Source organism: Dermacentor andersoni, chromosome 2, assembly GCF_023375885.2.
Source record: "Dermacentor andersoni chromosome 2, qqDerAnde1_hic_scaffold, whole genome shotgun sequence".
Classification (NCBI taxonomy): Eukaryota; Metazoa; Arthropoda; class Arachnida; order Ixodida; family Ixodidae; genus Dermacentor; species Dermacentor andersoni.
Window position 1 is genome coordinate 150,148,975 of NC_092815.1, and position 18,608 is coordinate 150,167,582.

The following is an 18,608-nucleotide window of genomic DNA, read 5'->3' on the forward strand; positions in this document are numbered from 1 at the left end:
TACCACTTTTCTCGATGTCAAAATGGAGAGCAAATGACATCAAGCAGCGCGTCCTCACTGCCGCTCCATACCCATATCTATTGCGCCGCCGGGTTATTCGGAATAGTGCATTTTATTGCTCTGTTTCAACACTTCAACGCCTGGCGCATCGGGGCAATGCGTGGGGCTCTGCGGTAGTAGTTTACATTTACAGCATTTTAACACAAAAGCTGCTCGTAACTTGCTTTGCATTCCTGACAAAGTTGTTGCTTGGAATTTTGAGAATGACAGCCCACAAGGAAATCTCATGAAACAACACACCGACTCGTACCAGCTCTTTATTTTATATCTTGTCAAGTTCAAATATTAAAAGCGCGAAGCAATAACAGAGACCTGACAATGATGTAATTTTTCTCGCGCCGCTGCGCGCTACCTCCGGGATCGGCGTAAACAAGAGGCTGCGTTTATACCAGAAAGCTCTCCTTTGTGCATAATGTTTGCCGCCATCGTTTCCCAGTAAACACTGAGGTTACCTAATGTGCATTTGCCGCGAAGCATGAGAATCAGTCAAGGATCTTTGAATGCTATCGCGTTCCACTCTTAAAGGCGAAGCTTAAGCGTCTCGCAAATACTTTCTTCTCGCTGACGGAGGTCTTTATCACGATAGTGTTGTGACGGTGAGGGTTCGTGGTCATTAAATAATATCTGCGGAAGTTTGGCTGTACATGCGTGAAACATACTTCTTAATTTTAGCGGAAAAAAAATACATTTGAAACTCATTCTAAAGAAACCCGATTTTACGAATCTCGCGATAAAAGCAAGACATCTCCATTTCCCATCAAGTACCCATATGGTTCAATGTTGTCACCAACCCCAATTCACTAAACTACAAGGATGGCTAGTGGGCTAGTTTGTAAAGGATCTTAAAAGGTTAACAGCGCACACAGACGGCGGCACAGCGAAGAGCAACAAGACCCAGCGCTGATCCTGTTGTTCTTCACTCTGTCCCCGTCTGTGTGCGCTGTTAGCCCATTAATGACGAAACTACCTTGGCCAAAGTCGATCTAACGAAGATTTTCCTGGAATAAGGTATTTAAAAAAGGGCGATTTCTTTCTAATTTTGACACAGACGGGCTTTTCAACGAGCATGCAATGCAAAGCTATCGCGTTAAGCCACCTAGGTGCCCTAGTCACAGCCCCAGCTTTATTTTGACGACGCTGCACCCGGCGCCCACGCACGGAACAGCGGACTCAACATCGCCTCTGTAGGGGCGGCGATGGTTCCTTTCATTATTGCCTGGTTTGTGTGATTGACTGCTAGATTAGAGGTAAATACAATGCCGCGGTATATTTTGCCTGTGACTACGTTATACTTTTAGATTTCGATGGAGCGAAAAAATTCCTTTCTCAATTTTACGAACTTTCCGATTTGACGAAATAATTCGAACGTGGTCATCTCCGAACTCCGTTAAATCTACTTTCAACTGTAAATTATGGGGTATTACGCGCCAAATGTACGATCTTATTATGAGGCACGCTGTAGTGAGAGGCTCCGGAAGAACATGAATCACCTGTGGTTATTCAACGTGCACCTAAATCTAAGTACACGGGTGTTCTCTTATTTCGTCCCGATCGAAATGCTGCCGCCATGGCCGGTATTCGGTCCCGTGATCTTCTGTTAACAGCCTACATCTTTACTGCAATTTACTCGGTCGACAATAATACGAGCTCCGCTTCGTGCAGTTGTGCAATACATTACTATCGCTATCACTGCTTCTCCTTTCGTGCTAGGCTGTAACTTTAAGTATAGCATAGGTAAAAATAACAAGTATACGCGTGCTTGGTGACTTTTTCTTTAGGTGTTTTTCCTTTACTAATTGTTGTTCAATAGGCTAATGTACAGTCCACCGTTTCTTTAAGAGTACCGCGCGAGCATCGACCGGCCGGCCAGTAAGCGCTTTCTTAAACTAACATGCAGAACCGGCCATAAAAGAAAAGAATAATTTGAATGTTATTCATTAGGCGCTGAACTCCTTCTTTAAAGATTTGCTGTTTAAGTTAATAGATGAAAAGTGGGTTTTTACGGATATTCTGAAAAATCTTCCAAGCTCAAAGTAAAAAAAAAAAAACTATACGCTGAGTTGCTCAACAGGACGGTGAGTAAAACTAAGTCGGTTGTATAATTGTAAAACACGCTCGTCTGTTAAATCTTGGCACCAGTTAACTGAAATTACCCGTATTCTTAAGAAACCAGCAATCTATGACAGACTTGGGTCCGATAGTCCGAAGGCAGTAACAGGAGCAATTATCAAGGTTACCTTTAAATTTACATGAGTAAAACAGTAGCACGATCTAAAGGAAAATACAAAATGGTTGCAAAAGCTGTAAGATAGAAATGGATGTGTGCAAATTACATTGATAAAAAACAATATCGCGCAAACAAATAGAGTTCGACTATATGTGTTACGAGAAATGTTTTAAGAGCTTTTTAAAGTAAAAATAGCAATCTTGGGGACCTTCTATTTGTTGGTAGATGTTTACAAGATATAGGACTATATGGCAGTTTTAACGAATAATTGTAACATATGCCTTGCTAAATCAAATTTCTCTTGGACGCAAAACGAGTGTTATTACTTGTGGGCAATAAGGTCTCAGTAAAAACTTCATAGGGAGTTCACAATTAATGATCCTGTAAAATCAATTAGTAACGCAGCATTGACACTATTTGCTTATAGATAAAATGCAGCACTCATAAGAAGGTGACTAGGTTGAGAACAGGATGAACGGTATGCAGTAATGCTGCAGCCTAGTTCTGAACGGGCTGCACAGGTGAAATGTAACCATTATATGTGATTCTGCAGGCGACTATTTTCCGCATGTCAGATGACTTCGAATGAAGGACAAGTGGACATAAGAAGCAGATTAGTTCAAAAAAGCAGGCTGGAGACTTCATTACAGCAATAATAACGAATTTTTATTTTCCCTAATGGGAAAGCACGCAAACTATAATGGTGGTTGCATTTAGATGCACTACGAGGAATGATACATTGCCACAGGCCGAACTAAAATGAGCGCTAACTTCGAAAACATCAAGCGTAAATAAATGTCGCTTCCTTAGCTTACAATCAATTCATTGTTGATGTGCATCATGATTTGCGTTTTGAGCATTTCTGCGCACGTGGTTGACCTGTCTTCTCTTCAAAAGTGCCATAGTTGGCGAAAGTCCTTCACACAGTGACATCTGGCGATGCATAGCAGCATGAACACAGCTTTTTCTAGGTTGGGCTAGGGGATTGTCACGTCCAGCCGCTAATACACCGTCAAATAAATGATGTTCTCGAGGCTTCATTCCGAGAAACATTGTTTCAACTCATACTTCAGTGATGTCAAAATACCACGTGAATGGCGTGATTCAGCAGAGAGATGTCGTCATCAAACCATCAACTAACTTCCAAAAAGTTAGCCCAGTTACAAGGATGCCAACTAGGATTCAAAATCAAGCCAAGGTGCTGTATTGCAACGTGCTGTAACAGCACAATACTGCACTAGTAACCAGTAGAAAGTAAGCAGCGTTGGAGGTGTTGAAAATGACAGTAAATGGCTGCGTCTCCTGCGGTATTAAAGCCGTAAAGGCACAGCTACTCAACGAACGTTGTGACTTCTTAGGAAACAATGTGTGTCCTGCTGCTTCAGGAATTAAGTGCTCCATGTGCTGATTGGGCGAGCGAAATGAGAGAGAAAATGGCGTCGGAGGAGGTTGTCGTGCGAAGGTGGGCTGCCTGACGTTGTTAACGATGTCGGTGTCCGCGGTTAGAATCCGCTGCTATCGCAATAAATGTCCTTAAAAACAGACAAATTGCTGTAACTCTGCTGAATTATCACTTAAATAACTGTTCTTGGTACGAGCTGAGAAGTGCTACCGATTGCGCAAATATTCTTCCGTAATGTTACTTTCTCATGTATAATAATAATTAATCTCGTTCCTACAGCTTCTGCAATGACACCATTGCGAACGTAACACAAGACGGCGAAAAAAACTTTGTCACGTACAACACGAAAGAGGGTAAGCAGGAAACGACATTCCATCATGACTATTGATATTTCATTCTGTATTTGACTTGTTCCCTTCTTGTTTCAAAGCATATTGACGCCAAACTTTAATGTCACAGTGAGCCTATGTAGCGAGTTGCCAATATATGAATAAAGGTGTGCGTAATGTGATTAACACAGTGCTTGTACGATGTTTCAATGTCATACTAATAGGTTGCTGTAGAAAAAATACAAGACGTAGTCACAAGTCGTCGTTTTATGATATCCTCTAACGTTGTTCTGAAAATGTTATCTATTCTGTCGTGAAGTAGATATGGCAGTAGCAGTGCGCACGTACAAGTGGCTGCTACGATTCTGGTGAAAAGAACAGGGAACAGTGTGTGTTGAATTTTATGTTTCACAATAGGCCAACTGATTTAGCCGAGCATGGACATATGTTCGAAAGTTAAAAATGCGACACCAAACCGTATTCTATATATTTTCTCCATTGTTATGGGCATCACAACTGCATTTTATCTAAATTATCATTAATTTCACCTGCAATCACCTGAAATTCTCAATTTCCTGTTACACTCATTGATTTCGGATATATACATAGGGCACTCTTAGAATATCCATGCTGAATTCTTTGCAGTATTCTAGGTAAGATATAAATAAAGTGCATCTTTATCTGTGTTACAAAGATGAGCTAGTAGTTATAACCCTTACTGAAAGAAAACTGCAGGAATACTACAGAGTTAAGACTGGTGTTAATCCGCTAAGTTGATACAGCCTACTGATATATCTGAGCCCACACACACACACACACACACACACACACACACACACACACACACACACACACACACACACACACACACACATATATATATATATATATATATATATATATATATATGTCTGTACAATAAAAGCAGGTTGCCATCCACCTGGAAGTAGCACCAAGCTAGTGCGACAAACTTAAGGGAGATTTTTTTCGCGGCCACAAATCGGACGCCACCTATTGAAACACATGTAGAACGCCGAAATGCTTTTCTTTGGTAACTTCTTGGCCAATTTTTAATGAAATTTGGGACACTTAGGAGGAAAAAAAGTAGACGTGTGTGTGTGTGTGTGTGTGTGTGGGTGATTTATGGCCATAGTTTTTTACAATAAATTCTCAGAAATTGTTAAGATTGAAGACAATAGAAGCACGAAGAGTGCAAATCGGTAACACTACATCAATGATAGATATGGCTGCTTCTCAGTTGCATCCGTCAGAACATCTAGAGTGAAAAAAAAATGTTTTTTTTTTATTTTGTACCTTGGATGAATTTTTCACAATGTTTACAAAGTTTATGCAGAAGTCCTACTCCCGTATAAGTAGTGCATATGAGAAACATGTATAATAGATCGAGTTTGCCCATTTATATTTACTATTATATGTAATTTACCAAATTGCGATATCGTTTTTCTTTCCTGAGTTACAGGATTGTTACCTTTTTGGCTTCGTTTTCGTAAATATTGCGAAATTCAACACTTATAAAGAACCACCTTGACGGCATGAGTAAAAAAAACTCAGCTTCGAATTAATAAAAACTCAGAGCGCTAAAAATACGAAAGACGTAAAAAAGAAACACACCACACGCGCTGCCAACAATCACTACATTTTAATTTATTCTCTTAAATGCAACAAACCTCATTAAATTTGGAGCACTGGTGGCTCAGCAAAACTATTCCTCCTTTCCTAATCATTTACATAGGATCCTCCGTGCCGAAGCTTCCTCGTAAGGGCTTCTCCCAAAAAATGGCTTCCTAGTGTAAGGAAGCCTTGTCCTACTCTGGCGAACAAAACTAGCATCAATGCCTCTTCGGGATGGTTTTTCTACCACGTGGTCTTACAACGAGGCCAGCAGACTGTAGAGGGAGGATGAAATATTCGATAAATAACAGCCCATATAGGTTTATCAAAGCAGCTCAGTTCTTGTGAATGAAGAGCGGCCGCCCGCACAGGTTAGGTTGCCGACTGTCTTTTTTTTTTTTTTTTTTCAATGGCACAATCCTTTCGGAGAACAGCAGCGGAGGCAAAGGGCAGATAGGAGCAGAGCAGTAGCGCAGCGAAAGTGCGACTGCTTGCTCCTCCACTGAAAGGTTTCTTGCACTCCTAGTGCAGGTGCGAGGCCCAAAATGTATCACCAGTTCAGATCGGTCACCTTCCCCCGGTGACTATCACGTGAACTACGCTTGACAGCCGTCATAGGAGCTATACCCTGAACGAAAACGATGGAAATAGAATAAAAATAAAATGACCTAAGATGACCAAATAAAATAAGTATGCAGGCGAACGCACTTCGTGTGTTATCGTGCGTAGTTGGAAAGAACTACTCAACGGCGTGAGCATCTAATGTGTTGCCACAATGCATTTTACAGCGAAGCTCCATGTTATACGTACCCGGGATTTCTTCGTCTCGGCCCGAAAAATCTTGCACCAGCCGCAGCGGGTCGCGGGCCCCGCTGGGTTCCTTGCAGCAGCATCACATTGCGCTTGCCTTCGCGCATCCGCGGAATCGGTGGCCCTGGCCGCGCGGGGTACAGAAAAAAAGCCAGAAAGCTCGCCTTTGTACGTTGCCTTCGCGGCAAGTGCTCCCGCTAAACATTACGGTTGCATTAGCTTTATATGCCCGAAAACGGCAAATGTAGCATGCAACGCAGGGAATGATGTAACTACACTTTTGTACATAAAAAATAGCCCGCCTAGGAATTATTTAAATTTCTTTTCTGATCGTGCTTTTTAAAAACCATACATAGTTAGGAAACTCCGGAAGAGCAGCGCGAACAGGATGAGTGGCGATGGGAGCAACAACGTTAATATGCACAACGGCGTCGTGCTCAGGCTGGGCCGGACATAGTTCAAGGCTACGTCACATTGGTCTGCCTAATCAGGTGATACCACACCTTCGCAGGCAAACCAGCTTTACAGCATGGATTGGAGCCCTTTTTTATACAACAATGGTTTTTCCATTCTTTCCCTGGTACAATTACACGTGGTTGATGCAGCGCCATCTCCTTTGCTCCCCTTTGTTCTTTCTACCCTGACTCCAATCGTCACTTGCTAGGGCTCAACAGGTAGTGCTCCCATCATCTTTTACTTTCAGAGCTTCTGGAACGTGGATGCAATATGCGTTTCTGGCTGGATATAATTGCAGTTCAGTACTGAACGGCACGCTATCCTTTCCCATTGCCTTTAAGCGGGTTTTGCAGAAATGTATTCGCCCCCATATACATGGTGCCCCTGCTAACTTTAGCGAGAGCTTAAAAGCATGCGAATGCCATGTAGCTGGACAGAACCAAAGTAATGTCGTTTGCCGTCGCTTGGGGATACTATATAAACTTTTTCTCTCGGCCTAATTGGTTATTAGTATTCATTAATTAATGAACTTGTCAAACGTTATAATTAAATGAAAAGTGTCAAGAAGAGAATTGTAGATTTACACGAAAGGCTCCCGATACAGCTGCCCGAAAATGCACGCAAAGTGCCTTGAGCGGCCAGTAGCGCGGCAATTTTGCCTGCATTAGTGGGCTTCTTTCACGCGCGTAAAAAATGTTATGCAGCGCATATTGAGCTACACAAAGCTGTATCGGGAGTTTTTCATGTCGCTCTACAAGCTTCTCATTGACTCTTTTCATGTACTCAAAGTCGTTGAGAAGTTCATTAATTAATTAGGATTAATTAACTAATTAGGTGCAATGAAAAAAACTAACTTGAGTATCTCCAAGCGACGCCAAACAACATCACCTTGGTTCTGTCCAGCGACCAGGCATTGGCATATTTTTACACTCTGGCTAAAGCTACCTGGGACACCCTCTATGTCGCCTTGCATCCGTTTTGTACCAGATACTGGCGTGCTTCGATGACTGCGCCCCCGTAGTTCCCTATATATTGTTACGTGTAGCTGTAGCCCAGTGATATATACATTTATTCAGAGGAAGCCAACGGAAGGCCACAATGGCGACGCTATATCAAGCGGGTCCACGTCGTCTTCCTCCTCTTCAGTGCAGCCACACTGTGGTGGCTGTTTCGTAACATCACCCCCCGCAGTAGAAGCACCGTCCCGGTGCTTAATCTACAAATCCGCGTTGAAAGGTGTATGGTATGGCTTTAGTCTCGCCACGTGAACGATGTCACTTGCAGCCGACGATGACGCTGAGGGGTCGGCGGGGACGACTTCATAGGTGACATCGGTCACTTGTCGCACCACACGGTATGGGCCAGTGTAGCGCGACAGCAGCTCTTTAGAAAGGCCCACACGTCGAAAGGGTGACCAGAGAAGCACCAGAGAACCCGGCGTAAAGTGCACGTCGCGATGGTGGCAATCATAGAGGCGTCTCTGATGCTCCTGTGAGGCCTCAAGACGGGTGCGGGCGAGCTGGCGCGCGTGGTCGGTGTGTGCGATCGCGTCGCGGGCGTGTTCAGTGGTTGAACCTGTGGCCGAGGGCAACAAAGTGTCTAAGGGCAACGCGGGTTCTCGGCCATATAGGAGGTAGTATGGTGAATAGCCGGGGGTGTAGTGACGCGATGAATTATACGCGAACGTCACATATGGTAAGTGAAGATCCCAGTCGTGGTGGTCGGTCGCAACGTACTTCCAAAGCATGTCGGTGATGGTCCGGTTGAGGCGCTCCGTGAGACCGTTGGTCTGTGGGTGGTAGGACGTGCGGAACTTATGCTTTGTCGAGCAGAAGCGGAGGATGTCCTAGACGACTGCCGACAGAAAGCTGCGGCCACGGTCAGTGCGCAATTGGCGCGGAGCACCGTGCACTAAAATGATGTCATAGAGCAGAAAGTCAGCAACGTCAGTAGCACAACTTGTCGGAAGGGCTATGATGATTGCGTACCGCGTAGCATAATCAGTAGCGAGAGCGACCCATTTATTTCCGGAGCCTGAGAGAGGAAACGGTCCAAGCAGGTCTAGACCAACACGGAAAAAGGGTTCCGGTGGGATGTCGATGGGCTGGAGACATCCAGCTGGAGGTGTGGAGGGCTTCTTCCGGCGCTGACAGGGCTCACAAGCGGCAACGTAGCGCCGCACGGAGCGGGCGAGACCCGGCCAAAAGAATCGACGTCGTACACGGTCGTATGTGCGCGAGACGCCCAAGTGTCCAGCCAAGGGAGCGTCGTGGAGTTGTTGGAAGACAGTCGAACGCAGGTACGATGGAATTACGAGCAGAAGGTCAAGGCCGTGTGGATTGACATTGCGGCGGTATAATTATAATGTCCCCTCCTTAAGGAGAAACATCCGGAGAGAGGCGTCGCCAGGCGTTGACTCCAGATGGTCGATGAGGGCTCGTAATGAGGGATCGCGGCGTTGCTTGTTGCTGATTTCAAGCAACTGGGACACAGAGAAAATGCAAGTGATGGCGTACGCATCAGCCGGTTCATCGATGGGGTAGCGGGACAAACAATCGGCATCCTGGTGCAAGCGTCCCGTCTTATATACCAGGTATATAGGAACCAGGTATACCAGGAAGGTATATTCTTGCAGGCGTAATGCCCAGCGAGCGATTCGTCCCGTGGGGTCCTTAAGCGAGGATAGCCAGCAGAGCGCGTGGTGATCAGTGATGACACAGAAGGGGCGTCCGTACAAGTATGGACGAAACTTCGCAACAGCCCACACAAGAGCGAGGCACTCGCGCTCTGTGATTGAATGATTGCGCTCGGCGGGTGATAGAAGTCGGCTGGCATAGACTATAACACGATCATGTCCACGCTGGCGTTGTGCTAACACTGCACCTATGCCGTGACCACTGGCATCAGTTCGAACTTCCGTTGAGGCAGACGGGTCGAAGTGGGCCAAAATTGGAGGCGTGGTGAGGAGAGTAGTGAGCTGCGAAAAAGATGCGTCCCCAGAAAATGGGGCGTCTTTCTTCAACAGGTCGGTAAGGGGACGTGCGATGGTCGCACAATCCTTCACAAAGCGTCGGAAATAAGAGCACAGCCCTACGAAACTGCGAAAAGCTTTTTTGGCATTGACTTGGCGAGCGAACGGATTGCCAAAAAGGTCGCGGAGCTCCTCTTTGAAGAGATACCAGCTCGAGATCTCCTCTTCGTGAGTCTGGAACCATGCAAGCGGTGCTCCGTCGAGGTAGAAAAGAACGTTCACAAGCATAATAGTCGGATCCCACCTGTGACTGGTGCTGACACGTTCGTATAAGCGGAGCCAGTCGTCAACATCAGGGCTGCCGACTCCGTTGAAAACACCAGGATCCCGAGGGGGGGAAACGGCGGCGTAGGTCGGGGCTGCAGGCGGAGACGGTTGTGTAGATGAAGTGCCGCCAGCAGGAGCCGAAGTTGCACTGTCGCCGTTGCGACCGCTGCGAAGCTCCATGATGGGTACGGGGAACGTCCAGCTCCACCAAATTAATGTTATGTGTAGCTGTAGCCCAATGCTATATACATTTATTCAGAGGAAGCCAACGGAAGGCCACAATGGCGACGCTATATCAAGCGGGTCCACGTCGTCTTCCTCCTCTTCAGTCCAGCCACACTGTGGTGGCTGTTTCGTAACAATATAAAGCTTACAGCCATGACTGGCTCCATTCAATCTCAAGTCCCCGAACGAAGATAACAAGCCGCCTCAATCCTTGTCTTCTGTTGTCGAGGTTTTCACCTTTGAAGTGGTTGTTCTTGGCACAAGGGTCAGACAGCACGGATATATACGTTTATCTTATTGTCAGTATCCGCAAGAACAGCTTGACAGGCATATTTTATTTCTGCAATGTTATAAAGTCTGAACAGTGCTGTGCAAATGTAGCGAAGTTACTTCTTCAGCACTGCTTCTGCAAAAATTCTTTCTCGTGTAAACTGCTTTTTGTACAACATGCAAGGGGGCACATGGCACAGGAAGCATGTTGTACGATTATTGACACTTTAGTACACCATCTGTAACTGTATTCACCAGAGTTGCTTGCAGCAACCGAATACCTTTATGGATATGTTTTCCTGATGCCCTCAGAAACTGAATTTTGGTCTGATTTTAGGGTAGATGGATAGGCGGATGTGTAACGCATGTCGTAAATCCGAAGTTGCGGGCTTCTTTAAGAAGGCGTAACGCACATTCTGTGCCCTGCTCCAGCACAAAGCCCTGCTGTAAGAATAGCAGAGCGCAATCGCTGAGCCCAAGAATGCTCTAGTTTACTTAAGGGTGAATAAATGACCATACTTTTGCATATACCACCGAAGAGTCGACGGACTGAAGTTTCGATGGCGTTCTTAGCGTGTCGGCATAGCGGGAACTGAGACTGGCGATAAAGTTGCTAGAAACGGCTTAAAACCCTGACAAAAAAAAAAAAAAAATGGCGGATCAGCTGTAAAACTGAGAGAAATGCACAGCACTATTTCGCAGCTCTTTGGTGTCCTGGAAGTATGGCTTTAGCAGTGTTGACCGCATTGGCCCTTCCTTCGATGAGCGAAGTCCAACTGATACTGGTCCCGAGAGATATATGTATATTGCAAATTTCCTAATTTCATCATCCCACCTATTTATCTGACGCACTCGACTGCGCTTCTTTCCCCTTAGCACACACATGATACTGTAAAGAAGAGAACGAACGTGCGCACAGAGTCAGCAGCATCGGCGGCATCAAGCGCGCAGCAGAAGCTCGAGCTCGGGATCTGCTCGGCGCATCGTAGAACCGGCGGTCGCTACGAACCCCAATGAATCTCCTTTATAAGTGGTGGAGCCGTGCGGGGTAACTTTCCATTCTATCATCCTGGAACTCCGTTCTCGCACGCTACCCTCGGCCATGCCGGACGCCGACCACCAGACTCTTCCATCCCCACCCGACCCTTGCGCTGGCACCGTTCGCCAGCGGGAGCCTCCTCTCTTCAGCGGAACCGACGACAACGACGTTGAAGAGTGGCTGCCGTCCTACGAACGGGTGAGCGTTCACAACAAATGGAATGACTCGGACAAACTGGCTTACGTATCATTCTACCTCGCGGGCGTGGCCAGTCTCTGGTTCAGTAATCATGAGAGGGATATCCGAACGTGGTCGGCGTTCAAGACGTCGATTACAGAAGTATTTGACCCATCCGCCGTCAGGAAACTCCGAGCCTAGCAGCGTTTGCGTACACGCGCACAGGACACGGGTGAGACATTCACCAGCTATATAGAAGACGTTCTAGATTTGTGCAGGCGCGTGACGCTGCCATGACGGAAGCGGAAAAGATCAAGCACGTCATGAAGGGAATCGATGATGACGCGTTCCAGATGCTTCTGGCCAAGGACCCGCGCACTGTTGGCGGCGTCATCAGCTTGTGCCAGAGCTATGATGAATTACGCAAGCAGCGAGCTCTGACAAGGCGATATCCCACACCAAATGCGGTGTCACTCTGTAGCCTGACCACCGGCCCAGCACAAGCCTCCCTGATCACCCAAATCAAGCATTTCGTGCGCGAAGAAGTCGCACGACCGCTATTTCTGGTGTCCGTCACTCAGGAGTCTGCCAGCACTTTGCCGTCTCACCTCCGTAACGTGATCCATGAAGAGGTCGCGGAAGCGCTGCCGGCTGTTCACGAGCAGGATGTCGTGACTACACCAGTCACTTACGATACGGTTGCTGCAATGGCCCTTCGCACTGTGCCCGTGCGTCGCTTCCAGCAGCCTGTGCACGGCCCTCGCCCTCCCGTCCCCTGGACCACCACTGCCGTCGCTAACCCGTGGCGTACGCCGGGCAATCGCCCTATATGCTTCGCATGTAGGTATCCCGGTCATGTGGCAAGGTTCTGCCGCCGCCGATTGCAGGCGTTCGATGACGATCGCCGAGCGCCTTATGTGCCGCCTGATTCAAATGCGCCTTACGGACCCTTCGACCCATCACCTGCTCGCTCCCAGACTGATCGCCGTCCTCTGTTCGAACGCCTCCGATCACCCTCCCTACGTCGCCGATCGCTTTCCCCTATGCGTCGATGGCCCGTCTCTAACGAAGAGGGAAACTAGACGACGCAGTTCCTGAGGCGAGAACTGCGCAAGTGTCGCCATGCTGAAGTCCCGTTCTTTTACCTGCCAATGTCTTTGATGTGTTCATCGAAGATGTCGCTACAGTCGCCCTCGTCGATACCGGTGCCGCTATTACAGTTATGGATGCCGGGTTTTGCCATTCGCTTCGTAAAGTGACGACGTCTCTGTCTGGATTGTCGCTGCGAACGGCGAGTGCTCAACCTATTTGCCCTACCGCTGCTTGTACGGCTCTTTCATGCCCTCTCATCACTTTTTTACCCGAAAAGCGCTTCCTTTGCCCTGTGCAACCCTTTACCTTGCCGCCGGTGCGAGCACGGTGCCCATTTACAATCATCTTTCATCGCCGCTATCACTGCTCCGCCGCGAATGCCTTGGTTGCGTCGAGTCGGTCGATTCAACACAAATTGTCTCCGTCCTCGACGAAGTACCTTCTACTGCCGTCCCTGAACTGAGTGCCCTCTCCGTACCCGACTCAACATGGACTGGTGTGTTCAGCCCATTTTAGCCGAAGATCTGACGCATTCGAAGCGATCTCATCTTCTCGCAATCCTTCAGCACTTCCGCCGTTCTTTCGACGTTGCGCAAACATCTCTTGGCCGTGCATCGACGGTCGAGCATTACATCGACACTGGATCTCACTCACCACTGCGACAAAGACCATATCGCGTGTCCGCTACGGAACGTCGCGTCGTTGCAGACCAGGTCGATGACATGCTCCGTCGAGGCGGCATTCAACCTTCCCAAAGCCCTTGGGCCTCTCCCGTGGCCCTCGTCCCAAAAAAAAAAACACGGTTCCATCCGCTTCTGTATTGATTTTCGACGGTTGAACAAGATTACGCTGAAGGACGTCTACCCATTACCACGCATCGATGATGCTCTGGACTGTTTGCAGGGCGCCGAGCTCCTTTCTTCGCTGGATTTGCGGTTAGGCTACTGGCAAGTTCCTATGGCAGAGGCCGATCGCCCGAAAAGTGCCTTTGTTACACCAGACGCCTTGTACGAATTCACCGTCATGCCTTTCGGACTTTGCAACGCACCAGCTACGTTCGAAAGAATGATGGATAATGTTGTGTGGCCTCAAATGAAAAATCTGTCTTTGCTATCTTGACGACATTGTGGTGTTCGCCCCTGATATCGCAACGCACCTGCTCCGCCTCCAGCACGTACTCAGTTGCTTGACCAACGCCGGGTTGCAACTTAACCTGAAGAAGTGTCGATTTGCAGTTCGTCAGCTCACAATTTTAGGCTATGTCGTGTGAAAGGAGGGCATTCGCCCGGATCCCGAGAAGCTGCGTGCTGTTACTGCTTTCCCAAAACCTACCACTATGAAAGAGCTACGCACTTTTATCGGCCTCAGCTCTTCCGGTGATTCGTTCGAAACTTTTCTTCAATTATATCGCCTCTCACGCAGCTCCTTCGTGGCGCTAGAGATCTCTCATCATGTTCTCCAGCATGTGACGACGCCTTCTCAAGCTTGCGCCGTCTTCTCACGACGCCACACATTCTTCGCTATTTTGACCCTCAAGCGCCAACCGAAATCCATACCGATGCAAGCGGTTTAGGCCTTGGCGCTGTGTTGGCACAGCGTCAACCTGGTCACACAGAATACCTCGTCGCATACGCGAGTCGCACGTTAACCAAGGCGGAGACATATTACAGCGTTACAGAAAAGGAGTGTTTGGCCATTGTGCGGGCGCTTGGCAAGTTTCATCTATATATATATACGGCCGATCGTTTGACGTAGTGACCGACCACCACGCACTATGTTGGCTGTCGACGCTCAAAGATCCATCGGCTCAAAGAATATGACATCCGCGTGGCTTACCGTTCCGGGCGAAAGCACTCCGACGCTGACGCGCTATCTCGATCGCCGCTCCCCCCGAAGGCCAGTCACGACTGCTCCTGCGCCGAAGCGTCACGTACGCTTCGGTGCCAAGTTCCTCATATTGCGATTCGAGACCAGCTACTATATCGACGCAACTGTGTCCCAGAGAGACGCACCTGGTTACTCGCCATTCGGAGAATGTTGCGGTCAGAGCTCTGCTCGTTCCACGTCGACCCTCAGTGTGGCCACGCGGGAGTCTTCAAGACCTACGAGAGACTTCGACACCGCTTTTACTGGCGGGAAATGTACAATTTCGTTCGAAAGTTCGTCCGCTCTTGCCATGAGTGCCAACGCCGCAAAGCGCCACCGCACATCTCCGCCGGTGAACTCCAGCCTTTACAATGCCCATCCCGGCCCTTTGATCGCGTGGGCATAGATCTCTACGGGCCACTTCAGTTGACTCCTACCGGCAACAGCTGGATAATCGTTGCGGTAGACCACTTAACCGTTATGCGGAGACTGCTGCTCTACCAAATGAACGTGAGCGCCCACGTGAACCTTTAAGCGACAGAGGCCGCGCCTTCTTATCTGAAGTCATCGAACAACTGCTTCCTGAATGCGCTATTGTTCATCGTAAATGCACTGCTTATCACTCACAGACTAACGGTACCACGGAACGCTTTAATGGAACTCTTGGTGACATGCTCGCAATGTATGTTTCACCTGATCACTCTAATTGGGACCTAGTTCTGCCGTTTGTCACCCACGCCTACAACACCGCGACTCACGCCACTACCGGATTCTCACCCTTTTACCTTCTTCACGGCCGTAATCCTTCGCACACAGTCGACACCATTCTGCCCTACCGGCCGGATCCATCGAATGCCTGCTGATCTCGGAAGCCGCCAGACACGCCGAGGAATGTCGCCAGCTGGCCCGCCGATTTGCCTCGGACGACCAGAAACGTCAAAAAGCCGTTCACGATGCCCAGAACTCGACTCCCGCTTTTCTCCCGGGCGCTCTAGTCTGGTTGTTAGTGCCACACCGCACGCCTGGACTCGCTTCAAAACTCGTTCCGAAGTACGACGGGCCATACCACGTTCTGGAGAGAACATCACCCGTTAATTACCTGGTTGAGCCGCTAATGCCGCCGTCCGAAATGCGACTTCGTAACCGCGAAGTCGTTCACGTTCAGCGTCTCAAGCCGTATCACCATTCTACCGTCCTTCCAAAAAGCAAGTCGCCAGGATGGCTCCTTTATTTCCGCGGGGCCATTGTAAGTAAGAGAACGAACGTGCGCACAGAGTCAGCAGCATCGGCAGTATCCAGCGCGCAGCAGAGACTCGAGCTCGGGAACTGCTCGGTGCATCCTAGAATCGGCGGTCGCTACGAACCCCAATAAATCTCCTTTATAATACTTTTAATATGGTTGACCGTTTATCTACCCTACACAATATATGGCCAACCCAGCATTACTTCTTTCGCCTAGTGTAAACTAGAATATCGGTTATCTCGGTTATCTCTCTAGCTCATATTGTGCTCTTCCTGGCGCGCCTAATTTACATGCATATATATACTTCTACCACGTGACCGGCTTCACAGACTTCACACCCAGATACTTTTTTCCACTTTGGCACTCTTAATGCCCACGCATTAAAAAGGCGGCTACAAATCTCAACGTATTCTGAAACACGCCATGGTCAGTCATTTGCACTTTTGGAGCCGCCACCTGAGCAAATCTCTGTCGCAAACGGGCTCAGCCCACCATAGATGTTTCTTATGTATCGCCTCCGCAGGGCGTATGCGCGTAATCTGCGATGACTATACAAGATCAGATTCACCGTGTCCCCATTATGTGGGACTTGAAAGAAATGTGGTGATGTTGCACACTATTTGTTTGAGCTTCCTGGACCTGTTACAGAGCATTTGCATCCGCATCGGAGTATGTGGGCTCTCTGAAAGCTAGCATGAAGGACATGGGTTTTCTTCTTGGGCACCGGATATTCAGAAGGAAGGTCTCTCGACTCCTCCAGAACTATCTGTATGTAGCGGATTTAGCCGAAGATTGGTAACGCTGGGTGGATTCATTTCAACGCGTGGAATCAACTGGCGGGCGGCCCACCGCAGCACCATGCGCAGGACAGATAACAAGCTGCGGTCTTGTATCCTCTTCCAACGCGTTAGTGGCGTCCCTTTGTTCATCCACATCGTACAGCACATTTAAACTGTGACGCACTTTTATAAAAGCAGGCGCTCTAGATAAGCTATGGGCGGCATGGGTTGCAAGGGTACATCCGCCTGTAGCCACACCATTGTCCTCCTATCCTTATTGGTAATGATTGGAGTAAATTGAAGTGTGTTGGTCTGTGCAAGTTAAATTAAGATTGCAAATAGTTTTTTGTTGAGGCAAAACTAAATGTCCCGGCAACGTCACATTTGCATAGGATGCAAGGACATTGAGTAAAATTAAGCTATGTATTGAATGCACGAAATTGATGTTTGCAGGAATTAGAAGAAATCATACATGCGATAATGCGGCAATAATATTGTTCAATATGTTGTGAATGGGTAAATAATTACTAAGTACTCGTTTTCTGCCCATTTAGATAGGTAAAAGAAAGCGCGTCCGTTCTAAAGTGCACTGACCAAACTGAACATGGCTGATATGTTAAATATACAAAGAATGGGGGCATATCACTGATGAACGATGAAAGTTCACGTGTGCAACATTATCACTGCCTTAGCAGAAAATGTCTGATAGAAGCGTTTGACAGGGGTGCTTCATAAGTTTTCTTGGCTTGCACCGCGGCGGAGCCACCCCGGTATTCGGGTGCACGTTAGGTGTTGTTTGGAGGAAGTCCGTGCAGAAAGACATTCCAAAGCCTGGGGTGCTCTGCTAACTGGCCAGGCGTCTAGGGTGACGCTTTTATTGGCGCGCCGTACCTTTTTTTTCAGGCTGTGAAGCTTCATGCGGGCAGGGATCTAGCCATCGTCGCATGTTGCCGCGTGGGATGTCATGCGAAGCTTTACCTAGGAGGGGAAAGGTCGCAGTATCCTCCAGGCTATGAGAGATGGATTTAAGAAATTGGTTGAATTTTCCCCCTTCGGAAGCTAACAGCAGAAAGAATGCGGGACAGCATGACCCATATGTTTACCCGTTTCGGCTTTCGTGCGCAGCTGTTTACGGGCAAGGCATCCTACATCACGGCGAACACTTTAAAAAAAATTATGCAGCTTTACGTTATAAAACCACGATCCCATTATGAGCCCTGCCGTACTGAAGGACTCCACAAAAATTTGTACCACCAGCACTTCTTTAACGCTGAACTAAATCTAAGTAGACGGGTGTTTTTGCATTTGGCCCTCATCCCGCGACCTCCTGCTCAACCCACGCCCTCGAGCCCAACACCACAGCCACTTATCAACCACGGCCGATGCCAATACTTTAGAATGTTCCACATTCCGTGCCAGTGGATATACACCGACAGTGCGAATTAACCGAACTCTCAAGCCGTTGCTCGCTGACTTTACCCAGAAGCACTGATGTTGGCATCCACGTTTCACAGAGATAGGATATCCTTGCGCTCCATGGTTAACTACCCGACAAGATATCCGGCAGCTCTCGACATCTTCAGGATAGAGCTGCCAAACTAAGTGGGTCGCGTTCGGTGGACTGACTGCCGGACATGCGCAACAGTGGCCGGCCGGTCCGACTATGCGGATGAATTTACGGAGAGGAGCGGCATTCGATCTGG

The 18,608-nt window shown here is 48.0% G+C and overlaps 1 long non-coding RNA gene across 1 annotated transcript in view; it reads left to right on the top strand.

Moving 5' to 3' along the window:
- LOC129387505 (uncharacterized) overlaps nucleotides 1-18,608 on the top strand; it is a 78,051-nt gene that overhangs the window by 36,859 nt on the left and 22,584 nt on the right. The window contains exon 3 of the long non-coding RNA XR_011892580.1: nucleotides 3,969-4,042. This is a non-coding gene — a long non-coding RNA (uncharacterized lncRNA). The remainder of the gene's footprint in view (nucleotides 1-3,968; nucleotides 4,043-18,608) is intronic.